At 35.8% G+C, this 16,920-nt stretch overlaps 1 long non-coding RNA gene across 1 annotated transcript in view; it reads left to right on the top strand.

Moving 5' to 3' along the window:
- Positions 1-1,556: 1,556 nt before the first annotated feature.
- LOC138855788 (uncharacterized) overlaps positions 1,557-16,920 on the top strand; it is a 29,226-nt gene continuing 13,862 nt past the window's right edge. Inside the window, exon 1 of the long non-coding RNA XR_011394884.1 lies at positions 1,557-1,745. This is a non-coding gene — a long non-coding RNA (uncharacterized lncRNA). The remainder of the gene's footprint in view (positions 1,746-16,920) is intronic.

Raw genomic sequence — 16,920 nt, forward strand, 5'->3', positions numbered from 1 at the left:
TCGTCACTTTCCGATTACCTTAGCATTCTACTGAGATGGTTCACCACTACCACGGGCCTCTACTGCGAGTAACGCAGTTAAAATGTTTGTATGTGTTCATTTATGCACGTTCGTTTATATTTTCACTTTCGTGATTGCCTTAGCGTTGTCGTAATCAAAATTTACATTTTATTGTTGCAGATATTAAAAGTGTCAATCGTAAAATGTTGCTAATTATGACATGCGACCGTGGCAATGAGCCCTTTATTGCAACAACAACAGCTTGCCAGAAATGCTGCTAGCCAACGAACAGCATCAGTCGGCGAAGTAAAATGCCTGGAATGCTCGCTAACAATGGGTAATGGCGACTATCGGCTATACAGAAATATCTAGTAAACCCTTTGCCAGATTTAAGGTTAAAAAAGATATGATATTTTCTACTACTAAAATTAGTGCAAATTACAAAACCATTACTTTTTGCATCAAAAATATTTTTTACCTGCCTTGCCAATTTGTCTCGAGGAATTGGTTTTAGCATGTTTTTTTTTTATTTCATCTTTATATAAACCAACGAAGTTCTTAATCTAAATTACGATAATTTATTAATGCAAATCGTTGAAAAAAATTATTGACACACCGCTACTCAGTTCATAGGTTCATTGAAGGTTCACATGTGAGCAGGGTTGCAAATAATGCATTAAAAAATAATTGAATTAACATTTGCATAAATTTTTTTTTTAATTTGTAGTCCCAAATACGGGATTAAACAAACAAAAAACGAATTTAATCCCACATACCGGATTAAAAAATAAAAACAAATTTTAATCCTAAAATCTAGTTTAAAATTTTATTATTCCCAAATACTGGATTTGAAAAATAAAAAATTAAAGTTTTAATTCCAAGCATATGTATATAATAATTAAAAATAAAAAAAAAGAATTTTTAAAATTAACATTATTTTGCGTTTGCACGAAATTTCAATTTATTTTTAATTTTTAATCCCAAACCAATCAATCAAAAACTAAAAATCTAACTTTTAATCCCAACATCGGGATTAAAAAATAAATTTTTTTTTATTCCAAAATGTTGAAATTAAAAAATTCGGAACCTCTTATGTGACCCATTGACTAGAAGGATATTGCCACTATACATAAGCTCTTTTAAAAGCATAAATATGTACTTATGTTATATAAGCACTTTATCTTCAGATGCGTTTCGAGAATGCACAATTCGTATTTGTAACAGCAGAGAATCTCATCACATAAACACTCTCTGCTATTTTCAATACAACTCTCAGTTCTGTTAGTGAAAACGCTTCTGTTAATAAACTGTTATTCAACCTACCGTACTATTCGAACATCATTTCTACGATAACGGCGAATTAGTGGCAAGGTTCACCAACAGATTCGAAGAGAAGCAGTAACTTTCTGAAATTGCAGCTTCAGAGGGAAGTTACCGAGTAAGTGAGAATTATTTGTGCTCTTCGGCCGTGAGCAGCAGGCAGGTTGTACCTTCGTCGGAGCAGAGCATTGCACAATAATGTTTTAGTGACCCCCAAAAGCGACGATATGACGTGGTATGTGCTCGGTATTTAGTAGAAAATCAGTTATAATATTGTGAAAACGCATTTAAATTGACGACGGATGGCAAACGTTGACCCAACGACCAAGCGACCGAGTGACACGCAAAGGCGTGTTGATATTTGGCGAAATTTATTTGTATTTTTAGCGCTATATACACTCTGGAACTCCTCAACGTGCAATCACGTGTGTATATACTGCAGTGTACTTGTATTACATCGAATTGTAGTTCTAGCAATCCCCAATCCCTTGCATTTAAATCATTCAATCGTAGTTGAAACTGAGCCTTTGTTTATTTTTATACACTAGCAGAGGTAAAACTTGTGCAAATATTCCTTCCCTGTTCGCTGCATAGCGTTAAGTTTCGACTTAAATTGCCGTTGCGTTGGACAATCCTTCGAGCAATAAAGTATCAAGCGCGACTGTAAAATGTGGGAGCAACCTTTGTAGTAAGCCCATTTGCTAATCCCTTAGAAGGGAATACAAACTTCCGTACAGATGTGGAAAGACTGTATCGATTTAAATTATTGGGGCAGAGTTCGTAATCCTTCTTCTAGCGATCATCTGAAACTAATCACTAATAAGCCATCATCCTATTTACATGTAAGCTGATTGAGAGAGCTTTACGTTTTCAAGGCCACATAAAAATTGTTCCACTTATCAGTAACTCGGGCATATACATGAAAATTTAGTGCACAGAGTAGATTACGCACTTAAGAAACATAAAAAGTATAATCTTGTACACAAATCATTAAAGTAGACGTAGGACTATCGCACGGCCATTGAAACTTTTCTAGCACCTCATCATCAGACATTAAGATTGGTGAGCCCAAAGTGCTTGGCCGGACATGTAAGTGGATAATATAGCCAATAACCGCACTTGTATTGGTAGACAGATAGGCATGTGCACACGCACGCAAGGGAGACGCACATCTAAGCAAATAGTTACGGCGGTTGTTTATTTGGGCGCAAAAATGTCAATATGTTAGCCAGTGTTGTAGTAAAAGTGGCGCATAAAATTGGTGTTAAATTAATTAATTGGCAATAAAACACCCTGAGTTGTACACAGTGCTAGCTAGTGTTACGTGGGTCAGGCAGTAAGCATTAGCTTAAGCATTTAAACGTAAGCCCATGTAGAGACGCTTATACGTAATATGTGTGCACATGGCTGAATTGCTTATTATTGTCACGGCAGACAAGAATAAAGAAGAAAAAAATATTAATTAATTGATCATTCTATTTAATAAGGATCTATTAGTGAACCTCACATCAGAATAACAATAAATTGAGTTGGAGAAAGAAAGTGGAAGGGAAATGAAATTTGAGTCCTTTATGAAGTATAAAAAATTGGTTAGACCGCACCAAGCCACACCCACTTACCATACGACTCCAATTTTAACTCCATCTGCTTTTTTGGCTTTACCTGAGATAACCTAAATAACTTATTAAGTACATATAAGGTTCGCAATGCGTTGAAATTTTCGTTAGAAACTGAGAAACATCGGTTCATATTTTGTTTTAACGCGCTCCAATCCTATCCTACCCTACTTTTTTTTGATTTTTTGAGATATATTGTTCAATATATGGAAATTCTTAATAAATTTATATAATAATATATCTCATCATATGATGATTTGGTACCAAATAGGCCTATAACTACCGTTAGCCGATATATAATATAATTAAAATAACAATTTTTGGTAGTTCGCTTGATTTTATTTTAGGGCAATGCAAGTGCAAACCTTCAAATGCTTTAATGCTAACATTATGCGAGTGTGTATAATATTTTGATTATTTTCGTTTTTTAATAATAATCCGGCTGCGTGCGCCTTTTTCCTTCCTTACCTGTTAAAACAAGCTTTTAACTTGAAGAATGTATGTCGCTAAATATGTCAAAGACATCTCAATTACTTTCGAATAGAGTTTTGTGAATACTCCCTCGATACAAAATACAAACACATAGGTATTTGATTCAAAAATAACAAATATATGCGTTTTTGCTCATGCAAATCATTTGCAAACAGTAAGCTAACAACGTAGAAAAGATACATGCATCCCTACATGCTCACGACAGCTGGTTAGTTGTTAACAAGCGGCAGATAAGGAAGGAAGAAAAATGGAAAGGCAAAAAGTGTGATATAGTTCACCCATCAAATGCCAACAGAAAAAGCTTGAAAGGCGATTGTGGAGAATTCCACGCTCATGATGGTAGCTAAAGTGACGTTGAGCTGAAGCTACAATCATGCTGGAGGAAAACAAATCTCCTGAGATATTGTTAACGGGCGAATGCGTTGTTGTAGCTGTCAATAAATTGCAAGAAAAGCGAGTGAAGTATGTGACAAAGTGACATTGAATCATCTTGCTTGACGTCGCACAGATATATATATATATTTACATACATATGTGTATATATTTATTTAAGTGCGATGTTGATGAATAGGGATAATGGGGGGTAGAGTTGGGCGGAAAGAAAATAGACAGAACACTCGAACCTTTAAATCGGAAATATACGTTTCAACAAGCAGGCACCTCGAAGATTTAGTTCATATTCCGATATGTTCTTAAGAACAAGTTTTGGTAGAAGATTTATTGCTTCATTTGGAATTCTTTTTACTAAACCAATTTTTTTAACACCGCAACGAAATCGGGATTGATGGTTTAGGTAGTTATATGTGATGATTATTTGTAATTGATGCCAATACTCGGAGATAGAGTGAGCTGAAGTTTAGCAATTAAAATATTGTAGAAAAGTCATAGGAACATGAATATTTTTTTAGATATGTACCAATTATTTTAACGAAGGCCATTTCTTATTCAAAAATCAACATAGGACTAAAGAATTCATTTGGCTTCGAATTACTGCGGAGCAATAGAAAATTATGTAGAAGGTAAGACCAAGTCCAATACCGTGGAATTAAAATTAAAATAAATTAGCGAAGTGGTTCGAATACACAGCAGACTATTCGCAAGAAATCAATTTAATTTTCTACAATACTCTAACTGTATTGAATAGGAAAACACGATATCTGCTCAGTTATTCTTAAAGTGCTTACTTCTAAAACAGACCCCATATATCGCTTTAAAAAAAAAATCAAAAATACTTGTCACCCACCGACAGACTTACATGGATTTTACAAAATTCTCGCAAAGAACTTATAAATCTTCGAAAGCGCCATTTGTGCTGCAAAGCGCATCAACGGCACAGTGACCATTTCATGCCACGCAGCATCAATCTGTTACACGCTAGCAAGACGCGCAGCCTTCGATTGACACACATATGCACTAACTCGCATATGTGTGCTTGTGTAGGGCAAATATTTTGTTTTGCCACATTCTCAATTCTCAATGTCATCTCGGTTGTTGCCGTTGCCATTACTCTTGCTGCTTATGGTGTTAGAATTTGAAATGCAGCATCAAATGTCGGTTAGTGACATGATACGTGTACCCAATGCTGGTTAGCGTCGAGCCATCGACATTGGCGCTCTTCGCACCACAACACCACTAACCAGCCATAACCAGCCAACCACGCAGCCATCCAAGCACTGGCACCGGCAACGCCATCGACATGCCTCACTGCGCCCGACCACAGCCCAGCCCCGCCACACGCCGCGCAGCGCTCTTATCCACTCGCATCTGGGCGAATAGCTTGTATCTTGTAACATTTATCTTGTTTCTGTTATGCTGATATGCTAATAAATAAATCAATATTTTGTGCTATTTTTTCACTGCTTTGTTGCTGCGTTATCTACTATTCGAGGTGTTTGGTTGTGGCCCTGTATCCACATCTCTGCATGCACATGTGTGTATTGATGTTTTTGTACCAGCAATACATATGCACATATATTTGCTCCAGTTTGAGTTGGCTGGCTGTTGAGCGAAAGTGAATGTTTGCAGCCACTTTGCTTGTGAGTGTGTGTATTTCCCGCTATTTCAGCTTTTGAGTGGGATAATTTTGTATGTTTGTGTGCACACACGTGCACTTATCTGATTTATAAATTGATGCAAATGCGAAGGCTTCGCGAGCATTTAAAGTTTTGCCAGGCATACTTATTCTCCTTCTTCTCTAATAAATACACTTTGAAGAGTTCTACAAAAGTTTTAATTTGGGGAATATTTGAAATATATTTCATTTTCATAATTGCTATGGGATGTACATATGTATTTGTATATCGCAGAAAATTCAATGAAGTGGCATATAACTTGAAGCGCATCTCTATGGAACCCAGCTAAGCGGCTTTTAACTGTTATGAAATAAATTAAATTAATGCGGAGATAAAAGATATAGCGGAGAAAATTAAAGAAAATTCTAGAATTATGAAACGCAAAACAAAGCCTTTCTTAAGCTCGTTTTCAGATGCGAAATACTTATAATTTGTTGTGGATTGACGAAAAAAAAAACTATGATAATCTAGCGTGTTGCCGAATATACTCTCTTGCAATTGCCAGAAATTCAAGCTTCTAAGAATTCAAGGTCAATTTCACTTATTAAAAGTTGACATCTGGCGAAATAGCGAACCGAGTAAGGAGGATGTAGACTTGCTGTATGCCAAAATCTCACTCAGTTGCTTTAAAATTCTCTCGAATTTTACTGAATAATATATAAAAAATAATTAGTTGGTCGTGAATAAGACAAAAGTTGTGAATTAATGAAATCCGGCGTTTCTGCCTAACTTTTAGTTGCACTAAGAATTAAGCCAATATTTTAATATATTTCTATATATTCATATATATGCCGTTACAGTTTTAAATACTTGGGCAACAAACGTTGAATTTATGCAGTCCATTGAATTTGCAATTGGATCAAAAGTTTTCTAAATAAATCCAATAAACATGCAAAATATATACGAAAACACGTATCAGCATTCGATCATTCGCTTTTCACTTTTTGCATTTTTTGCACTATTTGCACTGATTGTAATTCAGCTGTATTTTCATTTAGTTGTGAGCTTTGATTTGCAAATGGAATTTCGCAGTTATCAATAAATTGATTGGCATTTTTTTTACACATTTCATTAAAAAAATAAATTATCTATGTTTTTCTCTAAAACACTTCAAATTGTTTTCGCTGTGCTGAGCTGTAAAACGCGTGTATAAAAACACTACCTCAATAAATAAATATTTAAATTAAAAACAGTGGTTGCTCAAAGTGGTTGACATAATAAAATTAGTTTAGTGGTAAAATACCTTCGGAATTAGTTTGACAGGCAGAACAGACTGAAAAAAGTCGTTGTAGAATGTGTTCAGAGAAAGGAAATTAATAAATATTATTTCACAAAGTGCGCAATATTACTGCGTGGTACAAAAAACGAAATATTTGTTGTTGTGCAATGCAACAGTTATCATTTGTTGGCGTAACATTTCTTTTGTTGAAGAATTATGATTTATATTAAGGGGTTAGGGGTAGTCAGAGGCACGAAAAAATGGGAATTTTCATTAATTTTTTTTTTTGCTATTAAATCATGTTATTTTACAAAAGTAGTAATATGGCATTATTATACAATTACTAAAGACTTAAATTCACGAAAATTGAAAAAAAATTTTTTTTTTTATTTCCAAAGTTATACTTGTGGCTGTCTGTGTTGACCCAGTTTCACAAAAAAAGGAACGCTCTTTGTTATTGGTCGAATAACTCAAAAGTAATTATCGGATCAACTTGAATTTTCAGAGAATATTTTCAAGATATTACACTTAACGAAAGTGCAAATTTTTTTGAAAATTCTGACTACCCCTAACCCCTTAAAGGAGAGATATTTCAAAATTCAATATGCGACAAATTAATATGATATTGTGTGAAGCCTTACTTTACATGATTATTGCTGACCGACTTTGTATGGTAAATTATTAATCTTGCCTATCCAAGTTTAATTCGAAACCAACTGCAATAGCAGCCTCTCTTTGATGCCAAGGAACACATGTATCAAGTTTCATCAAGTTATCTAATTGTTTGCGCTAGTTATCGCTTGCACCGCCAGCCGGATGGACACACAGTCACTTCAAATTCAGCTCATCTTGTTATGCAATCAACTAACGGTTGCTTGTAACACCTAAATCGAGACAGATATACAGATATTATATTTTCCTTTCTGTTGAAACATGTTGCGAGAGTATAACAATGCAAATGCTAATTCTTAAATTGTTTACTCTAAATTCTTCTCTTCCATTCTTGTATTGTTCACAGCTACCAAAAGCGTTAATATATTAAAATTTGATGTTTGGAAGCATTCCCTTTGTAACTAATGCGTTGGACTACATGGTCGATAATGTTGGAAAACACCAACTCTTGAATAGTAGTAAATAAATTTACTCTGAACAAGGTTTATTAAGTTAACCACGTTTACCGAAGGGAAACTTTAGAGCCCCTATAAAATAATCCTCAGTTTTCGAGTTTTTGAGACATCGAACTGAATATTTGCACCCTTCCTTTTCTCCCCAAGCAGACATCGCATGGATTTTTCAAGAAATTTGGCATGTATTATTGTTTATGGCTATAGCGCATTCTCTGAAGAAACTGTTCAGATCGGATCACTATAACATATACCTGCCACACAAACTGACCAATCAAAGTTATTGTAAGGAATATTTTGTATTTGTGTAGAGTACGAGTAAAATTTTTCTTATGGGCATTCGAAAACAGGTTAACATAGAGAACTCAGAAGGGCTTTAGTAAGATAGATTGTGTTTATAGCGGCTTTCATCTGCCCTAAAAGTTCTGAATTTAAATTTAAGCTTTAAGGTTAATTTAGGATGCTATATCTATACGGTTATATGTATCTATATAAAAGTGTGTTCAGTGTATACATGTATATGTAAGCGAACAACATTGTCAACCGCATTCAAACATTATCCCACTCTCTCGTGAATTGCAGATCATAAAGCTGAAAGCGGAAGGCTGATGGCGCGGCACGTGGTTGAGGGGAAGTGTGGATGAAAGACATGCTGTTACGCGCTTTGCAGTTGTTACTCATTCGCAGTTAATTTACTTCAAAAGCCACAGGAAAGAACAATATGTGGCCTTTACCAGGCAGTTGATCAGCTCGTCGGGCGGCCGGTGGTTGACGCAGTTGGTTCGCTTGGTTAAAGGTGACTTTCGGGCAGACGAAGGCAGAAAGGATGAATGGACAAATAACTGCCAGCAGTTGGCTGGCTTGTTGGCAAGTCGCTTGAATCCTTGGCTGACTATGCGGCAAATGAAAATCGACAAAAACCCGCTCACATACGCACACTGACACACACACACACCGAGGCATAGATAGACGCAGCAATACATTCTGCGTACGTTTTCATATTTCCACATTTACACGTTTTCACAGACATTTTTAATAGCAACAGCAAGGACAACGCTGTCAACCTAACCAAGCACTTGTTAATGAGCATCAGCATGCGTGCGTGTATGTGTGCGTTTGAGGCGATGCCAGTGGTAGTGTGCGTAAGTTCTTGCCTCCCACTGCTATTTTTCTACACAGACTCTTTGTTTCCGCCGCAGCTGGCGCTGGCGCTGGCGCTGGCGCGCAGACAACACACGGCCGGGCGTGCAAATGACAGCGGTTGCATGAAAATGTGGCATATGCTGGCATGTCGCTCACTTACGAAGAGGCTATGTATTTTCCATCACTATCAATGGCAGTAACCGCAAAGTAGCAATGTCTGTGCGGCTTTATTTAAATTGTGTTTGGGCGAGAACACAAAATCTTGAGAAGCAGCACATGCAACACACTCGAGTATGAAATGTTTCGCAATTGATGGCATTTGCATTTTTGTTTTATTTATTTGTTTTCCAATGTGCTACTTTGACTTTTGTATTGGAGCGTATACAGAAATTATCAATTTCAAATCAAGAAATAAAAATGGAAAGTACATATGTGGGCACAGAGTGTAAGGCACATACATTTATGCACATATCTGTTGATTTAACTCACATCAAATCTCAACAAGGTATATTTATAGAAACGTTAAATTAAGCAGCTTGAAGATTATGACACATGCTTGCATTAATTTTAAAAATTGCAAACGGCTTTAGTTCTCAGTATTTTTTCTATATGGAGTTCATTTGCCAACGGCCTTTCGGATACGAATGATCCAATTCTAAATTTTGCCGACTCGCGACTAAGACAAAATGCTTCGAAGATTGGGTACTATTAGTATAGAGTAGAACTTTTGAAACACCAAGGAAAACGTTGCTATATAACACATGATTTTGGTGGCGTGCCACACAAGCTGCAAGCGCCGCGAAAGTTTCAAGAACAAATAAAGTGTCTGAATACTAAAAGCTTGCGAGTAAATGTGAGAAGCTATATGGTATACTTTATTAAATTGTGCTGTTATTAAAATGCTGCTCGTACACGCTTTTCAAATATTCCATAAATATAATTATTGCATTTACCTATATGAACGAAAAACCTTGTTCGAAACACAGTTATATATGGAGTTGTGTTTGTACTCATAAGTACATTCATATTCTTTTATTTGCGTAAATAAATAATGAAGTCAAATAAAAATCAATTTCATTAAGTTGTCAACACAAAGGCTTTCACATTCAAAGTCACTTATTAATACATTTCAGCGATTTCCCTGACAACTCCACAGCAAATGAATAAGTGAGCAAGCAAAACATGACGGCATATATGTACTTGTATATATATATGGTATATGTACGTATTAATATTAGTGCAAATGCCAGTCTGACAGCAGAGCTAAGTAAGACATCGTGTTGATATATATAAAGGTACACAAACGAAACGCAAGGTTAAACAGAAAATTCTTAGGTAGCACGGCAGCTTGGATACCCTACTTTTGAAAGCCATGACGGATGTCTTGTGAAAAACTAAATTTATTAAAGTGAAAATCGCACGAATACCAAATGTGTGCGTATTTTGAGCAACTTAACATTCGCACCCATAATAAAAATATTATCATATAATTTCACTATATGAACCTGATACTTTATTCGCATGGCATTGTTTGGGACCATCATCTCTAATCTATAATTAACTTCTTATGTGTTATTGTGATTTCTCGCCGGTATCTATTCCACAGGTTTTTTCATATCGATTTCTTTAGAAATTATTGACAGAAGTGCAAGTCAAGAGTGAGCCATACTATAAATACTATGTATATATTAGGGTGGAGCGATAAAAAATTTTTTTTCACGAAATAAAAATTTTAACTCAAAATTTACTTTAAAACTGAGGCGGCGCCTCTAGATGTTAACAAAAAAATTTTTTTGTCCAAAAATTTTCTTTTTTTATAATCGACAGATTTGCCCGCAGGCTAAGCAAAAAAAAAAAATTTTCGCTCCACCCTAGTATATATACTTCTATATATAGTACCTTGTAGACTGAAAATGCTCCACGCATTTGAATAGCACATTCCAATTTATGAATTGATCACATGCATAATGGCTAATGCGAAGAAAATTGGAGCCACACTCCTGCTTATACACAAATCGCACATGTGCGATGCGATGGCTTGTAAGCATAGATTTCTTTTCAACATGCAACGAATATTCATTGATACGAAGAAGCGATACATACATATGTGCACACATACACGTATACACCACATATTGTTAACCTCTACAGATAATCGTTTACATTAAGCAAGAGCGCGCTTTGAAATATTAATAACCACACGGCTGATAATGGCAAAGGAGTCAAGCGGCAGCAGAGCTTGTCAGACCATGCACGCTAAATTGTCTCGCTCATTGCCGGTGGTTATACTTGTATGTAACACACATTTGTTGTTGCTTATAACACCTTTGCAAATACATAATAGAAACGTAAGGAGATTATTGGATCAGTAATTGTGTATACTCGTGTAAATGAAGATAGAATTGTAGTTGGGGAGTGTAATGCAAAAGTGTTGGAACAATGATTCCGGGCAAATTATAATTAATAGTTGTTGAGAGATAATTACTTTCACGCATGTCGACTTCGATGCTTTTTAAGTTAAACTTTCTAAGCGTTTGTTTAGTCACTAGAGCATATTTTAGAATTTCGATTGAAAGGGTTTGCAGTGAGCACGCACTTATTGCAAAATAATGATTATTTTAGACACATGATTTAAACGATTCAATGGATACTGGAAACCCCCATATAGCGCTTATACTAGTTAAGTTGATTAGAAAAGCGTTTGTGAACCAAAAAACTAACAAAACAAGTAGCTACACATATTTATTCAAATGTTGTGCCTTGTGAAAGCAATTCTGTAAATTTAGGAACAATTCCTCTTCCTGTTAGATATCAAGAATAGTAAATAAGCGAAGCTGTTTATGCCGTCTGATTAAAGTTCTGAGCACATAGAAAGGAAATGCGGTATGCACTGCAACCTAGGGTCTATTGCGCCCTGAGTAGTGCATACGCAAACATACATATAGATTTGTTTAAAGAAGCTGAAACTCTATTCTCCAAATTACGGTGTCTTGTGTACTGTTTTAAACTCTGCACAATTATTTAAGCCTTGTATTCATATATTTTAGAAATTAATTAAGTTTGACAAACTCTTTGATTTAATGCTTTGAAAAGCAATGATGATGTACGTATGTATGTTAACCATCTCATACCGTTATGTACTTCTTCACATAGCTATGTACGCGTATATGTGCGTGTAAATATGGAGCAGGTGGGCACAAGGCAGAAGATGTCGGTTGACAGGAAGCTCAACTGATAAGCCGATTTGGACATACTTAAGTGACATGCCAATTAATTTATAAAATATCTACAATTGGAGATTTATTGAGATGTCATGAATTTAACAAAGTTGACAAGCAGACAATGAAGCTCGAACAAGTGAAATACATACGCGCAAATATTCTTTAGCGTGATGTTGAGTTATGAGAATTGGTGTTGCAGCATAATATGCACATACGCACAAATAATACTTTGCAATAAAGCGATTAAAAATTACCTTTTTTTTATTACTAATATTTATAATATCTAGTGTCCTTGCGGCTTTCTACCCGAGAAATCTTGAAAATTTACCAAAATTCATAACTGTAAATACTTTAAAATGGAATATATGTACAATCCGTTTTGATGAGTGGGCAGCTAGTTGCAGATTAACAATATTTTGGGTAAGAAATAAGGTATTTGCGAGCTATCTATGTGACTCAGAATTTTGGCGTTGGGGCCCAGAATTCGGGTTGTTTATATCAAATTATTAAATTTTGTGTGTAATTAACTATTTTATGTTTGATATTCAAGAACAAAATTTTAAAGCAGTCTGAGCAAATACATTGAAAGAGCCTCCAAAAACACTCGTACTCAACTCACTCTTTTCCGCACGAACATAAATGTACTTTCCATAAATTAATGGCAGCAAAAAACTATGGCAGTAGTGTTTCCAAGTTGATTCTAATCGATGGAAAAGAAAAAACCATAATAATAATAGTAATACACACTACAGCGTGGCTCAAAAAGAAAGCGAATGGCCACGAACGAAGGGCTAACTTTTCCCATAAATGTTTTTCCATGAATGTTGAATCGCATTTTTGTGTTCGGTGTCCAGTAAACAATCGGCATAAGCATGAGCGGCACACAGCATTGCAAAAAATAATAGCAGTAATACTCATTCGAGAGCAACAATAACTATTACTTGGAAGTTGAGGTCGCCGACGAGCGCTGTTTCCTAAGCACCTCTTCACACCAACTCGACGGGCTATAAAACCAAATGAAAGTGCAAAACTAGCAAAGTGCTGTGGGTAATTAGTCTAGCAGCTTTGAGTCAGCGGCATACCGAGTGTGGCGCTACACACGTACAAACTTGTTTACACAGCAAAAAGTGGGGTGCAGAATCATAGTCCGGTTTGAAGGTTTTGTTGCTTGTGAGCATATTTGTAGGAAATCTGCTCGGGTGATTGTGAAATAACCACTTTGGAAACAATTACCATAGTTTAAGGAAATTTATGTATGCAACTAATTACTTCAAGCACTTCTTGCGTCTCGCCTAGCGGAATAAATAGTTAGTTTGTAGGACTAAGGGTGAAGGTGCTTGCATGAAATTGTGGTGGATTAAGTCGCGCTTTTAAAGGACTATAATCGCTATAAGCACCAACATAACAAAAAAGTATGAAGTATCATACTGTGAATTAAAACTACTACCAAGCAAGATTTTAAAGGATTTTTAGATTATCTGCCAACAAAGTATATAAATTCAATATATATTCGTATAAGAGCGGAAACTGCTTGCTAAGTTCCATTGCTGGAACTGTTGATTGAGTTTTATAAGAAGTTCTTTTGTGGTTCTAGCGTATCACGCTTGTAGATAAATTAAAATTCTAAATTCGCCTCAAAAAATATAAATTGTCTTCAGCTTTTTATGCTTATATCCTTTCTGAATACAATAAATATATATAGGTAATGTTTTATTTTCCTTTAGAGAGAATAAAGCAGCTGACTTCTGCTTGCATTTTATTGGGAAAAATACATATGTTAAAATATATATGGTGTATAGTGTTTTCATTTCTTTGACAGTCGGCTTTCTTGTGGTAAAAAGTAGATTCTAATTTAGCCCAATCGTATTAAACTTACAAAATATAGTGTTAAGATTAACCAGAGAGATATACTTATCCAAATAATTCAGACCTTTATCACTAGTTTCTTCGTAACTGGATATACTGCCTTAATTGATGTTTCTTTTATTAGTTCACTGCATAACTATACTTGGTTGTCGCATAAAAATATAAATCTATAGATTTGTAAGCCATTTAATTATAAATTATATTATATACAAGTAAAGCAATATATTACCATAGAATTTTGTACATTTTGTACTGAAGCTGTTATACCCTTCACAACTGTATTTTTTAAAGCATAAAAGGGAATAAATAGATATGGTTGATCGGTTAGATTGTATGGCAGCTGTGTGCTATAGTGATCTGATCTATGGTAAACAATGTGTTCGGAAATTATAGCGTTCCCTAAGACAATAATCTGTGTCAGATATCGTGAAGATATCTTTTCAAATAAAAAAGCTACCATCAAGCCAAGGAACGTCTGTAAAATTTCAGATCTATATCTGAAAAACTAAGGGTTCTGTATAGGGTCGCCGCCGCTTCCTTCTGGTGGTTACAAACTTCGTGGCAAACTTAGTGCAAATGTATATATGCAAATGTATATAATGCATGCCTGAACAGGGTAGTTTGTCAAACCAATAACAAGTAGTAACATTTTTGACATACAAAGCTGCAATAAAATTGTTTACTGTTATTCGTGCAGACATGCAACTGAAATCCAGGCATTCTTCTGTAAATCCTTTACTACCCAATACTTCCTTCTGGTGCTCAGGCATGTATGTTAAGCTTTTTGTAGATTTAACTTTATGTTGTTGTACAGCATGTTGTTAGACAAAAAACAAAAAAAAAAAAACTGTTAAAGCATCAACCAAAGGGCGTGCAGCGTGCGCCTACAAAACCGATTGCGAGTTCGTTTAGCTTTTGCCTATATATGCCAGAATTCCCCATTGAGTAGCCACGCTTTCACTTGTGGTTACGTATTCATTATCCACAAATCTAGACACAGTCATATCTCGCTGCCTGTGTGCATAATTTGCGGTTTGTAATCACACACACAGCCACACTTTGTATATTTGTTTATCTGTGCGCTTCATCGGTGTGTTTGCATGGAAATCGCGTGACACTGACAATTAAATTTATTTATCAAATCGCAAATAAACAACTATTTTATTGCACCTGTGCGCCGGTCGGCTAGTCCGACTCCGATGTGGTTAGCGCCATCAGCATGTTTGAGAGCTTAAGCGCTGCAATGCCAACACAATTCTATTTAAGCGCACACACAAATCCACTTTCACATGCAGCCACCTATGTGGGGTGGCAAGTGGGCGGCAATTGCAGACGGTTTGTTTATTTAGTTGCATTGTTAGCGGTTTGCTTCGCACTGAAATTAATGCGATCGTGATACTATTACACACGACTGTTCCCCGTGCGTTAATATAACACACACAAACACACGATAGGTTTTAGTGTGAATGCAAATAACAAGGTTGGAACATACAAGTACGTAAGTATGAAATGTGTTCGACATATGGAAAGTATGTGTTAGGGCCGGCTGTATTGCGTTGTTAAAGCTCTGGTGCGAACACGCAGATTAGGATGCATTTCAAATTGTAAATGTACGATATGTGCGTATGTAAATGTTGTATATATATTTAGTAGTCGTGGCACAAAATTCGTGGAATGTTTTACGGCTGTAAATTTTCAATACTCGTCAGCTTCGTTCCATTGCATTCTTTAATTGAAAAGAGCGATTTGTGCCAGCACCCAACGTTTTGCAATCGCTCTAATCTCTTACTTTATAATCTACTCATTTGGCATTCAAGTCAGTGAGTTATTAAGTTAATAAACATTATAATGAATACAAGTAAACATTTTTTTGCATTCTGGCTGCATAATACAATTGTGAACATACGAACACGCCCTGCAGGAAATTACGCGATAACACTATCGTCAAAGGGCGGAAAGTGTTTATAAATGGGAAATGTTGTATTCTTTTAAAAATATTTTCTCTTCTTTTGTTTAAATTTTTTTTTAGTTTTGCAATTTTTATAGCTTACAATATCAAAAAAATTTTTTTAGTTTTGCAATTTGAAAAGTCTATCTAAAACGTGCCGAAACACTTTTTTCCTGCCTAGTCCTTTTATTGCATTCATAGGGCTAATCAAAGTGACCCACTGCCGAGTTACAAAAGCAAAGTAAAATGCATGTAACTACAATAGCAGTAAAAGTCAGTGGCTATTTCAGAACCACAAACTGACATTTTGCCGTTCCATCATTTGCATTTCAATTGATTAAAATCGTTTGACTATTTATACATGCAACACAGACATGCACACATATGTGTCCATGTACAAATGTACGGCGTCCACTACCAGTCCACGAGTACGTAACTACAATTGTACTCAAAGGCGGCGTTGCTGTCGAGACCTCACTACTTTATAGTAGCTACTAAGCTTAAGCATTGAGAATTACTGCGGCAATGAATGGATAAACGGGCAAATGAGCGAGTGCGCCGAATGACTGACAGCGGCAATTTGCATATCTGCGAATTCTGATCTTTTAATCCGCCACGAGTACTGGTGCAGTATTGTTGTTGCCCATAATCAGTTGAGGTATTGTGTTTAAAAGCGACAGCGCTGGAGTGAACGTCGCAACCAGGCCGTTTTTACCTCACGACCTCAGCGGCTCCGGGGCTATGAGTAAATATTTTGGTTGCGACTAAAATCCGCTTTGACTTGTCACTAAATGACACAAAAACATTGTAAATGGCTGACAAAGTGTCTAATTGCATAACAATGAGTTGGCCGCGATGGTGCACTGTAATATATTCATAAACGAGTCTAACGTTTAACT

This window comes from Bactrocera oleae, chromosome 2, assembly GCF_042242935.1.
Source record: "Bactrocera oleae isolate idBacOlea1 chromosome 2, idBacOlea1, whole genome shotgun sequence".
NCBI lineage: Eukaryota > Metazoa > Arthropoda > Insecta > Diptera > Tephritidae > Bactrocera > Bactrocera oleae.